Genomic DNA, 18268 nt, shown 5'->3' on the forward strand with positions numbered 1-18268 from the left:
CAAAAAAACCCAAAAAATCCCCAAACAAACAAAAAACCTCAAAGAGTACTGTCATTGTCATCCTTGGTGGTTGTCTCCCCATATTAAGAATAGTACAGGTTCACTGACGCCCTGTTTAGTCTTAACTGAAGAGATTTACATTCAGTAGTGGTGTAAGATTGAGAGTGTTTATAGGGAAAATAAACATGAAGAAAGATTATGTGAACTTTTAACAAATTAATTCAGATGGGGCTGCATAAAAGTGGTTTTGTTTCAGACCTAATATGCAAAAAAGAGAATATATAAAACAAATATAAGTATCAAGAAGGAGATCAAGAACAAAAACAACGTTCAGTTTCTGGTCCTGAAACATTCTGATGGCTAAAATAGGCAGAAGGGAGATCTGGAAGGAAAGAATAAGACCTCTCCTCCAGACATGTTGAACTAGAACTGCTGATGAGACTGCCATGAAGAGATGCCAGAATTCTAAAAGCAAAACTTACAGAATAATCCAAGATCAACATTTCAGTGAAAACCCTGATGAATATAACAGTTCCATAGTGGAGTTTAATAACTAGTTATTCAAAGAAATGATAATACCAAAATTTAGTTATTGATGTTTTCATGCTTGGTTAGAGTTAGAAATGTTAAGTCTACAATTAAACTTTACATGAGGTGGTATATTATTTATGAACTCTTTCTTAAAGCTTTTTGGCTTTATTAAGCTGAGGAAATAAAAAGCCAGATACTAAACATGATGTATGTTTTAGTTATCAACAAGCTTGTACAGAAAAAATAATTTAAGTTCTAAAGTATGACTGTATTGACCTTATTCAGTCATAGTAAATATTACTCTTCCAAAATGTGAATTACTTCCATTGGGCTCCTAGTAGAGTAATGTGAAAAACAATGACAAAATTGGGCTCTGTGTGAAGATGCTGCCTTAATCAAATTCCAAGTAAAAATACAAGTTTCATTATGCACATTTTCAAAGGGAGGAAAGAAGCTACAGTTTATCCAACTGGTATGAAAGCGTACCCACAAAAAGAAAACCTGGCAAAATGAGTTAATGCACATTTATGTTAAGTGTTTTACATGTTTTGTTTAGAAAATATACTATGCAGAACAATTAACTTAAAAGGATCAAGTACATGTGGGAAGGAACATTATCAGAGGAGACCGCAAATAAGGAAATGTTTTGCAGATGTACTGCATTTAAATTAATAAAATCTCATTAGGTTTTATGTTTGCCAATAATGTCTGGAAAAGTTACCATACATTGTAGGAACAATTACCCACATCTTCACTGTCTCATTAGGTTTGTCATACTGTTTTCATTATAATACATTAGAACTTGCAAGTGAGCCTTCAGTAATGACATATTGTTCCAATTCTCCTTTCAGCAGGCTCTAAGATATTTTAGTATTTGTATTATAAGCCAGCAGGTGTCTTCACTTTGTTTTTTTTCTGAAACGGTTTTATACACAGACCTCCAGACACAAAATGGAATGTAAAGGGCTTTCAACAACCACATAAAAATGAGTCTGATTAGGGCAGAGCAATGAACACTATTTTTATGTTTTTATGATAATTCAAGGTACTAAAAATGTGCATCTTTTGAGTATACATTTATTCCTGTACATCTTGTTAGTGAAAGCTGTATTAATGTAGCTAAAACATGTGATATATAAAGTTTGCAAATTTGCACAACAAATGGAAAATATAAAGCTGATTTGAATATCTAAGGCATTATAAACTTCAATAAGAGCAACCAACACTGAACTTGCAAGGCACTTGCATTCAAATGAGTATGATTTCAAAAGGATATGATTTTTAAAACACTTTAAAGCTTGCTACTTGAGGTCTTAAGAAACTCAAAGTTAAAATAAGTATCAGATTCAAGCAAGTAAGGGAGAAAAATTTATAAACATTTTGGAAAAAAAGAATTCAACTATATATACCTGTTTGGTATAAATGACACATGACCTTCAAAAAATGAGGCATTTTTGTGTGTGCTGTCCACGAGAGCATAAAACTCCAGTAATTTAGTCCTCCTAGATCTCCAAAGATACTGTTATTCTTTTAGCTACATAGTGAATTAAAATTTTAAATATTGCATTATGATAGGTTCTGGGACACCCTGAGAATCTGACAAGAATATTATACTTACACCATTGCAATAGATGGATTTTCAATTGCTTCAGAATTGAGGTATGAAGCAGTTTTATGCTATAACCATAGGCTGAACATAGTGTCAATAAATGAAGGGTTTGCATTCAAAATATTTTTAAGAAAATGGACTTTTCTGCTATATCTTATTTTTTAAAATTTCACTTCAAATATTTTTAATTTTTCTTTCTATAAATTTTTCATATTTGCTCCTAGAAATGGAGAAAAGCGAAAGCAGAATCAGATAAAATGGAGGAAATAGAAAAGAAAAATCGAACAGACTATAGCTGATACTGAGGGATATTTGCCATCTTTTCCAATCCTGTCTCTCTCATGGAAGAATGTGATAAAAAAAACCAAACAAGTGACACATGTTGATTGTCATTTTTATATGAAACAACCTAACAAAGGATTTCAGCTAGATGCAGGGTTAGTTGTCTAAAATGAAACAGCTTATTAAAAGTACCACAGTTAAAATTGAATTCTTGCTCTGATTTGATAAATAATAACTCTTTCAAGTGATTTCTGAAATATTCTAGACAATACATTTAATCATAGACATCTCTGTGCATAAGCAAAATAGTTGCTGTCAGGGCAGAAAATTAATGACGTTTGCAAAATGGTCCCTGATCCATTGCCTATTTTGCCTTTACCACAGCCTTGCTACAACTGCTGTCACTAAAGAGCAGAATGACAGCTATAGTTGTGATAAAAATTGTTAATATTAATTGCTTGAAACATCAAATGTTCATCATCTTACCATTAGTATGAAATAACATGAGATTCCTCTCAAAGAGCATCAGGCACTGTGTAAGCATCTCTAATGGACTACCTATTACAGACACAAAGTCTATACAGAAAAATTAAATTAATCAATCTCTAGAAGTACCTATTTTTCCTCTAGAGAGAAGCTATAGCAACTATCTGTGGATTCTACCTACAGTTATTGGCCAATATATTCAGGTCATGCACTCATGACCAGTGACAGGTCCTACATTTGGGTCACAACAATCCCATGCTATGCTACAGGCTTGGGGAAGAGTGGCTGGAAAACTGCTTAGCAGGAAGGGACGTGGGGGTGTTAGTCGACAGCCAGCTGAATGTGAGCCAGCAGTGTGTGCAAGGTGGCCAAGAAGGCCAACAGCATACTTACATGAAAAATAGTGCTGCTTGCAGAACTAGGGAAGTGATTGTCTCCTAAAATTTGCACTGGTGAGGCCACATACTTGAATACTATGTTCAGTTTTGGGCCCCTCCCTACAAAAAAGGCATTGAGATGCTGGAGTATGTCCAAAGAATGGAAATACAGCTTGTGAAGGGTCTAGAGCACAAGTCTCATGAGGAATGACTGAGGGAAGTGGGGTTATTTAGTCTGGAGAAAAGGAGGCTCAGGGGAGACATAATCACTCTCTAAAACTACCTGAAAGGAAACTGCAGCAAGGTGGGTGTTGGTATCTTCTTCCAAGCAACAAACAATAGAATGAGAGGAAAGAGCCTCAATTTGTGACAGGGGTGGTTTAAGCTGGATGTTAGGAAAAATTTCTTCACCGAAAGGGCTGTCAAGCATTGGAACAGGCTGCCCATGGAAGGGGTCAATTCCTCATTCCTGGAGGTATTTAAAAGCCATGTGGACATGATGCCCAGGGACGTGGTTTAGTGGTGTACTTGACAGTGCTAGGTTAATGGTTGGACTTGATAAACTGAAAGGTCTTTGAACCGATCTGGAAGTGTATGAAAAGGCATACAAGAACATAGAACTATAGTTCTGCTGTGACAAGGACAATCAAAAATAATTCTGATGTCAAACACGAGATATTTTCATGGGACCTTTCCTTGACACAGGTAAAGGATAGCTTTTCTCAGACAACTCAGGTAGAGCTCTTCAACAACACTCTTGACTCATAGTCTAATGGACTTTATAACAACTTAACACCTAACCAGCTTGATCTCTTACCCCATATTATTCCGTTTTATCTTCTGCCTGATGGTCACCCCTGCTGTTACTTGTTACTGTATTGATACCCATGACTGCTCTTTTTAAGATACAGGTTTTCTTAATTAATGTATTTCTTGCTGCTCTATATTTTTCTACTTTTAATTTGCCCATGAACTTTAATTAAATTCCTTCATCATGGCACACAGGTTTGGCAAGCTTCTTATGTATGTGTTTATATATATGTTTATATATATATATACTCATCCAGCAAGAAGACACAAGTTTGCTAACTCTATAAAATTCTATTGCTTCAGTTCATGTCTTCCATAAGGGAGTTAACAGTAATAATAATGGGATAAACAGATTGACTTAGGTTCATTGCTTTTAGCATAGAAAATTGTTTTTTTACCAGAGAAAATATGCTGTTTACAAATAATTAGATTAAACAGATTAAACTAGCTTCTGCATATTTAAATATTTGTTTAATACTTACTCTGAACCAAGAGCTCTAATTCTTCTTTGAAAGTATCAGTCAACAGTATGGTGCACTTACTCACATGTACCTATTTCACCCTTCTTTGACATTTTTTTTCACATACTATCCATAGTTAAGTTTACTTACATGTGAAAAAAATCCTCTAAAATGTATCAGAAATATTGCATTGTAATAAAAAAAATTAATCTGGTTGGTCCTATAAATATCTACTTGAAACTTCTAGGTTTTCAAGGGTTTCTCTTTTACCTACTATGTCTCATTCCTAGCATATGAACATATATAGCTATGAATTGTGGGGCATGCACTGATATTATTTGCTTTAGATTCATATGTGGGAAAAGTGATTACCTTATTATTCCCATTTCTATTTACTTGGAGTTGACCATGTAAAAGAAGATGCTGAGGAAGATCCCTATGAATTTTTCTGAAGATGGCAGGCTAGATGTAAATGGCCTATACTTCATGCCTAATTTATTAAACCATATTTTGTCCTGTTTAGACTATGTGCAAATGATACCAACCCTTTTGGCATATTACACGATACCTTTCTAATTCACGGAACACAGCTACTTTGCTGTTAGCCATCAACCACTTTAGTTCAAGGATTTTGTGTTGAAGTCCTACTTGAGCAGTGTTCAAGACAGACACCAAGTAGTTGTGTGAAAGAACTATGTGATAAACCACCAATATGTCTGCTAAGAATCCTGCAGAAATTACATTAAGAAGATACAGCTTGAAGTTTCACAAATACTTAAAAGCTAGGAATTACCAAAAATCTGTGTCATGAGTTAATTCATTACTAGAAGCTGCTATCAGTGTGATGGGAATGAAAGCATACATTCTGGCAGATTCAAGGTTGCAACAGCCAACTGAATTCTTTTGTTTTACTTACAACTGAAGATTATCTACAATTGCTAAGATTTACTTTGCAGTCTTGTTGTTCTTTGAACATAGACTTTCTTGGGATGAAATTGCAGTTAATGCAGGATGTACCTGTATAAGTTACACCTACATGATGTACATGCACAATCACAGTTTTCAACTCTTAGAGGAACACTTATCATTGATTAAGTGGTGCTGCTTGGACAAGAGCTTTAATCTTATTAGATTGCCTGTCTGAACCCTCAGTTTGACATCCTACAATGAGCCCTATTTCTGAGACACACATTGTCCTGTCTAGGTCACGTATACTTTCAGAGAAAGAGATGAAATGTAAATTCTTAATGCCTGTGTCAATACCTTTTTAGAATCATGTAAATCCTTAGAAATGTACTTCTTAACAGTGCCAGAAACCTATCATAAGCTCTTGCCCTTTGAAATGTAAGACAAATGACCACAACCAGAGATATAATAAAAATTAGAAAGGCAGGAAATTTCAAATAACACAGGATTTTTTTTAAGTGCTAGAGAGGATTTTTACTGATTTAGTTATCTAAAGTGGCACTTCTCATTTTTCTAAGTTATACTACTGAAAGAAAAAAAAAACTCAACAAAGGATAACTAGGAACCAGTAACTAGACTATCCCATCTAAAATCACATGCTAGTAGTTTCTTCACCACCACAATAATTAAACAAGAACAACAATAACAAACTGTACAATTCCATGTAAACTTCAGCTTTGTTTTCCAACATACTGAAATAATTAGGATGAGGAGAAATTCCAGTTACTTGCATAGGGCCTTAGAAAGCTCAAATTGCTAGTCATGATTGGGTTTTTTTCATTTTTTTTCATTGTAAATCATGTATTATTCCACTGAGGTTACCCTTTAACAATTAGCTGATGTAGCTAAATACATACAGATGTGTACAGTGGGTGCTAATGAAAACAGTTAACCCAGCTTCTTTATAAGTATTCTAAAATCAAATTGCACTGTATTTGAAGATACAGTGTTATCTCCATATGAAAACTTCCATAATATGCCAGTCTGATTTTCAACTGTAGTGTAAAAATAATCTAGCCAGTATAAATAAAAAAATAAATTGCTCCACCCAGAGTTAGGTTACCCGGAGATCGAAAGGTTTTAGATTTCAAATTTATGCTGCTGAAAGAATTAAGAAAATTGCTTAGTGACAGACCACCATCCAGGTCTTTAAAAAGCTGCTGAAGATCAGTGGATACTTTGCATCTTGAAAACTTCACCCTTATAGGGATAGATTTTGTAAACTTCTAGAGTTTCTTAGCCCTTGATTTAATTAAATTAAAAAGAAAGAGAACTACTTCCTTGGCTATGCAGAAAACACTGGTAAGAGTATTTGCATCAGCCTTTCATTCTCATATTTATTTCTAGTTTTCATGCATCACTAACGAAGTATTAGAAAAAAAAAATCTACAAATCTGAATAGGAATCTCTAAGACTGAAAAAGAGATGAATAAATCATAGAATCATAGAATAGTTAGGGTTGGAAAGGACCTTAAGATCATCTAGTTCCAACCCCCCTGTCATGGGCAGGGACACCTCACACTAAACCATATCATCCAAGGCTTCATCCAACTGGGCCTTGAACACTGCCAAGGATGGAGCATTCACAACCTCCCTGGGCAACCCATTCCAGTACCTCACCACCCTAACAGTACCTGATAGCACTCATGGCTTGTAGTAAGTTATAGGTTTTGGAGGCTATTCAAGAGAAGTGTGACAAAACACATTATGGCTTCTGGTACTAATATGCTACTTACATGTATGAGATAAACCCCATAAGTTGCTGTAGTCTACATCATCTCTCCATTATAATTAGAGACATATGAAATAGTCAAATTCAGCCCAAACTCCTGAAGTTCCATAATAAAACTGAATCGGTCAGCACATTTATTGATTCTGTTATTTTTCACTACCTGCTGGCTGATGCCCAAGCCAGCCTGAGCAGTGAGTGGTCCTTTCCAGGTAATTTCCCCCAGTTTATACCCTGGCCATGACGTGTTGTGACATAGAATAACCCTTTGGCTAGTTCAGGTGAGCTGTCCTGGTTGTACTCCCTCCTGGCTTCTTGTGTCCTTCCTCATTGGCAGAGCCTGAGAGACTGAAAAGTCCTTGATTTAGGGTAAGCATTAACCAACAGCTAAAACATCAGTGTGTTATCAACATTATTCTTACACTAAATCCAAAACACAGCTCTGTACCAGCTACTAGGATGAAAATTAATTCTACCTCAGTTGAAACCGGGACACATTTATATTTTTATTCTTTGATTCTTTGCCTTATTTATTTTGTAGCCGCAAAAAAATTATTAATACAAACTTCCACCACTGTTTACATTAATCACATTATCAAGTGAGATCAGCGAGAATCTTGCACATACTGTTTCCATCAGCAAAATATATTAATTAACTGCAAAGACAAAGCACTAAAACATTAGAAAGCTTGCACAGAGTGAGACTGAGCTTTCAAACTTAGTCTTGTGCTAGGAGGACACCACGGACAGATAGTAAAATTATTTTTTGCTTTTTCTTTGCTGTAGGGGGGAGGTATTTTACTGCTTTTATAATACATGGCTTATCTTCCCCTTTGTGAACTGGTTTATTTGGCATATTATAGATAGCAGAATTAAGAGTTCCATATATGACTTATGTATGTAATTTCAGTCCTAGAATTACTTAACCCAGGGGAAAATATAATATTGTCACTCGTTGTTCTTCTTCATGTTTTAAGGTTCAATGTATAGGCACTGAAGTACAGAGGATATATGATTTTTCACTCATTCATGTAGTTTCAGTTAAGGTCAGTCACAGTTTTACCTGTACCATACAATTACTAGATAGAAAACAAATCATTACATTGTAATTCACCACATTTTCACAATACACTAAATGATAAAGATCATAAAACAAATTCATAAAAGATGAACACTATTTGGAGGCAAAGATCAGAGGTATAAATAATGTTGAAATAAAATACTGTGAGGTAACCTCATGACAATTTTCTGCTACAGCACTGAAAAGGGTTTATAGAAGATGTTTTGTCAAGATAGAACACAACTAAATGTATGTCTACAGCAGTCTGGTCTATGTAAAAGAAAAAAAAATAAAAGAGAATTCTGCTAATGAATAATTGGGATGAGAAAAACTCTCAACCATAAGCTTTCCTTTGAGTAGATAAGAGTGAGAAAGATGCTTCACAGTGGGCTTCATAAGCCTGCAGAGACTCACAGTAGCTAAGAATTTGTTCATGTTATTCTAAGGAGACAAAAAAAAAGACAGAGCAAATGTAAATATGACCCCCTTTTCTCTGCATCTGTGTATGACTTCAGCAAAGTGTTGGAAGCATTTTTAGAATAGAGATGTACCTATCAAGTGGGAAGAGGACAGTCTTGCTGAGCATTTTAGTCTCTGAATATGAGTTTTTTGTTTCTATGACTGGTTGTTCTGAGTCACTGCTGATAAAGATCCCACTAGAAGGGAGTAAAAGATTTACCTTAGATTAGGCAGAGTGTATGTCATGAATTCTTCTTTCAGATTCATGCAGGTGGCATGAAAGTTTATAGGCAGCACAAACTGGTGCCTAAACAAAGGATCAGTTTTGTTTGGCATTTTACCAGACTTTATAAAGAAACACTATGTCATATAAAGTATAATATATAAAGCTCTTTTTGGGGAGATGTTTAAAATTTTCAACAGATACTGAAATAACTAATCTAATTGAATCTGTGGTGCCTGCAAAATGTCAGCTCAAATACCATAAAATATTACTGCTGACTTATCTAGAAGGGGCTTGCTTTTTTATTTTTTTCCAACAGATTCATACTATGCAATAAAATCTACTGTAATATAACATGAAATATATTTTAATGTGTTCATTAAAGTCACTACTAAGAGGGTTTTTTGCTAAAACAAGACTTAAGAAGCAACGGTCTTTCTAAGCAAGCGATTTGCTGGTAATTCATCAGTTTTTCACTTTCTTTTCTCCAAAATAATACAGCTATAAACCCTTGAAAGCTACAAAAGTTAAATTCCCATCACTGTCAACTTTGTCATCCTTCTACTGAGATTTGCCTGCCACTTTTTTTTCGTTTTTTTTTTTTTTTTTACTGTAAGGCTCAGATCCATAATGGGACTAGCTATGTATTTTGCATTCCAGGTGTCACTGGGTAAAATGTGTAAACAATATTAGAACTTTTATAACATTTTCAGATCAAGATCGAAATTTCTGATCTTCTTACCATGAATGCCCTCCTTAGAAAGCTTTCTTGCTCTAAATCCTTGCCTTTGGTAGAGTGAATGTTTATATATTGGCTACATAGCTAATCAAAGGAAAGCGAAGAATATCCTTGCATTTAATTCGACTTCTGTTTCTATTCTGACAGTCAACATACTGCCTTTAGATACTTCAATTTAAATTTAAACGCTAAATGATTAAGGAGATAACTGCACTTTCTGAGTGTTTTTAATACTGCTGCAATGCTAAAACCTGGGGTATTTAACATTTATGGTATGAATTTTCTGATGTAGGGGACATGTACCTCTAAGTCAGTCTAAACTGCTTCTATAGACAGACAACAGGCACTTCTTGGTCATTTCAGCTGACACATTTTAGATATTTATATTGATTCAAGAGAAATCACTCCTTATTAATGTAGAGAAGTTCCCAGTAAAGTTCCTCTTCACTGACCGCAAAAAGAAAACTTAGCATAAATGGTCGAGATGTTGGTGCCTAGAGGTAAAACTATCACCATCAGCTGGATAAAACCTACTTCAACAGCTCTTGGAAGAGGTGAGCCAGAGCCAGTTTTCAGAAGTATGACTTAGCTGCCAAAGTTTTCAGCCTCAGTCTCAGTCTTAGACTAACAAAAAACTTTAGTCTTATTTTAAGAACTTTTTTATTAGCTTCCAGGCACTCAGGAAGATGTGTTCTTTATTTATATCAATAACATTCAGTTTAAAAGACTACAGTTTTTAAAACTGGACTATTTGAGCAGTTCTTAAAGAGCAAATATTAATGTTGAACACAAATCACTCATTGACTATGAAAGGAAAGTCACTGTGATGCCAGGTTCTGTATGGCTGATGACCACATTTGGTCAAAAGAATTGCATTCCAGACAGTTTTTAAAAAGAACATAGTGGATTGGGATGCACGGTTAAACTGTCTAGAGTAAAAATTCTTCAATGTCCTAGTAAGAAATAGATGTTTCCACTTCTGCAGACTACATCCTTAGTTTGGTTTTGTCTTTTTCTTCCCAGTGTGTTAACTTGTGCTTCTCTTTTTTTGGCCAACTCTTTCCATCCATATTACTCTTTCTGTGTGATAATGAAAGTAAAACAATTTGGTATACAAGGAATGAGCTATATGAGTTCATCTCTAGTAATGTCATTTTACCCTGAATTGGTCCTATGTAGCTGAATATACTAGTGACATTCTGTCCAGACTTCTTGCAAATTTCAGGTTTCTTAATCTAATTATGATGTTAGATTTATGTGAACATTATCTAATACTCCTTTTCTCACTCACCATAAAAGTTAAGGTGTAGAATAAAGTACTAATCTCTGCAAATAAATTCATTTTTTAAATCACTTTGCCACCTACTGAGTTTTAAAGATATTTCTGACATGCATATATATCAAGACACTTAAACAGTACTGAGTGTGAGAAATGAGCACCAAGATGAGCACATATTTCACCATTTCTTAGAATTGCACCCAGCAGTATAATGGTCTGATTTGATATTCATACAGAGGCCGTACTACCTACCAATGGCCCACATCTGAAGCTGCTCAAAACAAATAGCCTTTTGACCTCTTTGTAGTCTTATTATTTCCATGTATCTGTACCAAGGTCAAGTAACAGAGGCAGAAAGTGAAATCCTCTTTACTTAGCTATTGGTAGATTCAAGTCAGTTTCAATGAGGGTAGATACTCAAAAGCAAATATGAATAACTAGACTCTTCAGAGCTGAAGTGACTCGTTTCAAAGTGTGAATGGTCAAATAGTAAAGGAATTTGTGTTGTTAATGTGCAAGAATTCCATCAGGATTTTTAAAATCTTAATGCCTTATATTGCTGCAAGAGAACCTACTTAGGTTTATGATGGAGATTTCTGAAATATTTGAGGCTCCTTGGGGCTCAGCTCTTTCCAGCTTCCAAAGACTTTTTACACCTTGGTGTTCTAACATAGCACTTCAAGGAACATTACCTTCTTTTTTACAGTCTTTGATATCAAATATGATAACTCCTGGTATTAGGAAGCATGTGGGAGTAAAACACTTTATTACTGACTTCTTTCCTCTAGAGAAGAGACAGAAAAAACAGAGAGAAAAATGGAGAAATTGAGAGATGAAAAAGCTGAAAGCACAATTGTCTAAAGCATGGGGTTTGATTTAAAGAAAATTTTAATAGAAATTGGCAAATTAAGATATATTATTTTTAATTTGCTGTAGGAAACTTTTTATAGGATATTTTTAACACCATGAAATTCTCAGAAACAAGTTCAGATTAAATTATTCTGATGAAGTCTATATCAATCAACAGAAATAAATTGTTCATTGGCAAAAGCCTTTGTTTTAATAGTGTTACACGATAATCTGAGCAAAACAAGGCAAGCATACAAGGATACAAAGTGTTTTCTGACTTAAGACTTACAAAATCTTAATGCGGCCAATTACATTTGAAAAAATCATATGCTTCCAGTTACACTTATGTCCTGCCAAGATAAGACACGACTCAGTGGTATCTGCCATTGTTTACCCTTATTTATCATATGCAGATAGCTGGACAATAAAATTTAGTTCCATATTTGATAAATACTGATTTTTTATAATTTCTTCCATCAGCAATGTTCCTTAGAATTAGTGAGTAAACCTAGTAAAACTGTTGATACCCCTCTTACTAAAAATTCTTTTGCTCTGATCAGTGACACTTCTGTCTGAAATGAAAGGTTTACAGAATGCGTCCATTTTGTGCATTTCAACCCTGAAGCTAATCTTCTGAAGTAATGCACAGGCTTTGGCTCTGTATCCTCCATGTAAGTTGGGTGAGACCATCAGGTCATATGACACTGTTACTTTACTTCTCTTGTAAAAAAACCCAAAACCCACTCAAACTTAGTATGAATCTTGGAATTCAGTACATTTCACTATCTATTTCCTCAAAATTTGGAATCCAGTATTAAAACCCAAAATATTAAGCACCTTAATTTGATTTTCAGGAAGTTTTGCTGTTATGATTATGATATTCATATTTTCTCACTAAAATTGTGATCTAACACAACAGCTATCGATTCAGATCTGAGCTGTGCACCACTTTGCAGGCTGCATTATGCAAAAGAATCAGCCTTTTCCTTCACCCTCTGTTCATGTAGTAACTTTTCTCCTCCTTCCATGATTAAGCTTCAACCCCATACTTCTTTTATGCAAATACAACTTATTTTTATCCTTCATCCACCCACCACCAAGAGTGCTATATTTAGGCAATTGTAACTACTGATACTGGGGGTAATATGATTAGAGAAGAAAACAGGATGCAGCCTTAGGAGCAGCAGAAACTGTGTACTACTGTGTCAGGTTTTGTTAGGTAGAGGACAAATGGTGTGACTGTTCAGCCTGCTTGTATTAATAAAAAAATGTCTTGTCATGAAAGTCAGCCATGTAAGATCCTATGCTGAATTCAGCTTTTATTTGGACATTGTCACTCTAACCCGTTCTTGCTCCATGCAAATGGCTGTGCCTTTCGTCCTATGTGCATCATTAATAAGTTTAACATGTTCATCTCTTCTGAAATTTAGTTCCAACTATTGTATTGGAAAATACTCCATAATTTACTCTCATTACCTGGCTTTCATCATCCACTAATAACTGTGTGACATACCGATATTATTTGTGATGTGTGCTTGATCAGCTTTTCCAATTTTCTGTGCATTCCTTTTTATCGTATTTCCTGTGTTGATGTTTTAGACGTGAGTAAGCTGTTATCCAATTTTTTTCTTTTTTTTATGTCTAAGGAGATAATCTATCTGTCTAAGGAGATAATCTATCTGATACTCTTCTACTCTGTAGCTTCTCTTTCTCCCTTCTTTTCTAGTCACTTAACCCCTATTGGTACTTTTAATACCCCTGCCAAAGCTTTGGATGTGATACTATTTTCATTCTTTGTGGTTTTGGGTTTGTTTTTTTTTTATTTGTCTGCAATTCTCTAAAATTTTCAAAGAGGAAATAAACGTAAATTCTTGAGCTTTATTGGTGAGTATGATATCACTTCTTATCTCTTCATGTTTTAAAACTTGCTGGGTATATCAACTTACTGGATATATCATCTATATTACCTCACAGTACACAGGCCCTCATGCAACAATGAGAAACAAGATGGAAATACACATTTAGACATGCTATCGGAAAGCTGATGTGCTCCATCTTATTTCTTTAGGCCTTTGAATATAAGTTGAGTCATGGTTCAAGTAGGTTTCTATTAACAGTTACCCAAAAAAAACAGATCTGTTCTGCTTTATCTGGGGATATGTGATATCAACATTAAGCTTGCTTTTCTTGCCTTTTTTTTAAGCCAAAATAAAGGATGTTTTGTCAGTCTTCACAGATGAACGATTAATAAAACTAGAACAAAAGAAAAATACTAAATTCTACTGAAATTGCATAAAGATCACAGACTGACTGAATCTGTGAAATGTAAAAAAAATGTAAAAAAACCCCCACACATTTACAAATATATTTATTTCCTCATCAAGTTTTGAAAACAGGTAAATCACTTACCACAAGATAAAAAACAACTAAACCAAAGTTTAGATTCCCTGAATCCATTTTTTGTCCCTGAGATTCATTCCTTCCACTTTTCTCTCTTATTTTAATGTAGCTTTATAAATAATACAAAGAACAAGTCAGTGGGAGCTATGAGGCAGCCTGAACAGAAACTAATCACATGATTCCCAACAAACTGTAGATCATGCCTACTGAACCATAAATGTTGAAAGCAAATGTAAACAAAATTTGGGAGAGGACACTAAACAATTTGGAGATGAGAAAGTACCTAAACCTAATGGCAGCTACAGCATGTGCCTGAATATAGCCCAATTATATTAAGAATGGTTTTGAAATGCTTCTTTTCATCATGTTTCTTCCATTCTTCAGAGTCTTTAATGCTGACCAACATCAGCTACTATTAAAGAGTCTTCATGCATGTAAAATAATATGATTTCACAATGATTACATATTCACTCTACAGATGGCTGAGTTTTTACATCTCCATTTGTCATTGACTATTGTGTCCAATTAAATGATTAGCTTTTAAAAACTGCTGCATATTATGAGAGTGAACTTGTGTTCCATTGCACTGAGTGATGCAGAAACAAACTCATTACAGCATGTAATTCACCCATATTAAATAACAAACAGATGGCTGCTGTAAATGAGAGCTGCTTTTTCTCTTCAAAAGTGCCAGGAAAAAGGTGTTTTTATTTATCTTTGTTTCCAGCTTCTTTCTGTTTTCTTGACAAGTGGGCAGCTGGTTGCTGAGGTTTTCAATTGGTGCAGAAGAATGAAAAGCCTGTTTCCATTAATTTCCTCATAAAATAAGTCTTTGAATCATTCCTGTTATAAATGCATGTGCAGTAGCAAGCTGCTGCTTGATTAATTCACTTATTATGAAGATTTCATCTTTTATAAGAGGGCCTGCAGGTAATTTATCTTGTTTAGTAAGATTAGAAAAATGTAATTATCTTGATACCTTTGGACCCCTCTCATTTTAATTGTGTTCCCATAAATTTCAAACATAAAGATGGGATTTTTTTTTTTTGTACAAATGTCCTAACATGTGGTAGAAAAAAATGTTGAAAAAAAGATCTGCATAAAAACTTCTCAAGTCAAATGCATTTGGGTTATACTTTTAAAGGAATGCATACAAATAAAGCCAGTATGCAGTCATGGAAGCACATACAAATGCATTTCTGGTTCCCTGGTCGCAGGCTTTTAACCAAGGACATGAAGTTGGATGAAAAATTTAGGGATCCAATTTCTTTCCTTTTTTTTCTTCCTTTTTTTTTTTAATCAACAATACTTTTCACAAGGGAAACACAAAAACTGTTCCATTTTTTTTAGTACTCAAGTTAAAATTACATTTGCCTTCATATATGCTACAACAGTAACAAAAAAAAAAAAGAAAGGAAATGTATGAGCTGACGTGTGTGTGCTGAGGTGTATGTAACAGCAGCTCTTCTGAAAGTCTCCAACATCCTTTAGATGTTTTCTCCCTTTTTTCTTCTTTACTTTCACTTTGAATGCAAATTTGAAAGAAATCAAGGTCCAGAATACTTTCTCTTCAATATATTCTTTTTTCTTATCAAGCCAACAGTTGGGGCATTTTTGTTTTTTGTTTCATTTATTTATTTATTGTGGCTTTTTTCATTAATCTGTTTAATTTCACTTTATGTGATTCTAGAGAACTATTTCTTTATTTTCTTTTATTTGGTTTTTAAGTACCTCTTGACTCTTCTCCATCCAAAAAAGTTCATTAAAAGCTTCCCATGTATTCCTTTCTCATATTAATTTTAATTCAGAGTACTTGCTATAGTCAATTTACATAAAATAGATTGATAGGAATATAGTCAATATGTAACTGCATTTTTTAATAACGGGTCATTTAGCTCAGTCATGTCTCTGGCTATATCCAAAAGCAAAGGCTGAAAGAACACAAGAATATGCCAAATGCATTGTGTCACATTTCAGCTGCAGCTAAAGGATGCAGATATTCAGAAAACATTAGATTATTCCAGAAATTCTCAGGTAATACCTCTATTATTACCACAAACTGCAAACAGATGCATTAAAATTTGAGTGTCATAACCCTTTTAACATTAAAATGGGTAAAAAAAAATGTCTTCTCAGTTTATTTAGAGTTAAGTATTTCAGGATTCTGCATACATATAATCTCAGCTTTTGAGGGTTTCTAAAGCAGTCGTTTGAATGCTAGTGAACTGAACATTGTAAGAGATGATACTGGCACCATATGTAGCAATGTGTAAGGAAAGAAATACTGAAAAGTGAAAATGCAGGCAGTAAAGAGACATAAGAATATGCAAACTGTACAAAGTTGAAGATGTGAAACTGGGAAAGGTGTACAGATGGTTGAAACATTTAAAGTCAGGTGAGACTAGCAATTGTGACAAACCATGATCTGGGAGACCTGTGTCAGCAACAATACACATGAATGCTGAAAAGGCTAAGCAGCTCAATAGGGAAGATAGGCTAATAACCCTCAATGACCTTGCAACTGCTCTAAATCACAGTTTTGTGTCAGCACGCTGAATTGTGCAGTGGTCTTCTTTAAACTTTTTTCATGCCAGATCCTATGAAAACTCATCCTGGGACATGCATAAATTTGTGACATCACTCTTCAAATCCCAAATAATTAAAGGCTAAATTGAAAGAGAAATACTTAACAGAATTTACTACTGAAAGTGGTGATATTTTTGTTTTTAAACATCTTGTACTTTCTGAATAATCATATGTTTTGAGATGTTTTATACACCTTGTAAGAGTAATAACTGCATAACCGCTGGGTTCTAATTGCCAAGTATTCTTAGTAAGGCAGAATTGTAATTTAAAAAAAATAAAAATTCACACTACAGAAGTCAGCTTTATTCTGTAAAGACAGTATAAGCCTACTAAGAGTAGGCACACAGGTTCTTGTCAGTCTAATGGAGGAGTAAGTTAAAAGCTGTTATATTTCTCCAAATATTTTCCAGGTAAATTGCCAACTGCAAGTGTGTGCTCTACATGTTTATCAAAACAGAATCTAAACTGCTGTAGATTGTAGAAGTTTGGAAACTACATTTTTTCTGTCTGATGTATATTTAAAATAATACCTGTTTTCTGTTAATGTATAGTTATGGTACTTTCTGATTGACAATTACAGAAAGGATGAAGTTTTGCTTACAATTAAAAATATATGTGTTCTTTCTTATCTCTGGAGTCAGAAGATAAAAGCCAGTTGGTGCAATTATTTAACAGTGGGCAGATTAAAAAGCCTAGTGTGTAGAATAAATCCTATACTAGGACAAACAGGAATATTTTGCTCTAAGAAAAATGTAGATGTGATTGGTCCTTAAAATTAAAAGCAGCCCACTGGAGCACAGCAAGATGACAAAGCCTAGATCTTCCACAGCATGTAATCTGTGCTTTAAGCTAAATGTCATCCTAAAACACAAAATTTACAGTCCATTCTCTCTAGAGAGCACAAACATTGATATATTAAACCAGCTGGTGATAAGGAAGACTAGAGGATTCCAAGTGATATCTACATCTATCTTGCATTCCTTGCAGCTCTGGTTGTAATCAGCCTTTAGCCTCAGTTCATTGCTTAAGTTTAGTTTTAATGATTTCATTTGGAAGGCCTAAACAAAGATTAGGCTTCCCAGTAATAGTGAGTAGCACAGTTTCAATAGCTAAAAAATCATACAAGATAATACAAAAAAAAAAAACCCAAACCAACAAACTCTACAGTATAGAATGTAAAAAAGAAGATACTTTAATGGAACATTATAAGAATGGGTGAATGTAAATATTCTGTCCTACCTGAATGATGAGGACTGAACATAGACCTCTATTTTCTAGTATTGCCTGGAGTTAAACCTGAAAAATTCCATATCTTTAGGGCTTAGGCCTCTATTTCATATGTTTGAAGCATAGTCCAAGCAAATTTCCATTTTCTGGAAATATTTTCATTTGGGTGACATTTCTATGTCTTAGATCTATATT

This window comes from Melopsittacus undulatus, chromosome 2, assembly GCF_012275295.1.
Source record: "Melopsittacus undulatus isolate bMelUnd1 chromosome 2, bMelUnd1.mat.Z, whole genome shotgun sequence".
NCBI lineage: Eukaryota > Metazoa > Chordata > Aves > Psittaciformes > Psittaculidae > Melopsittacus > Melopsittacus undulatus.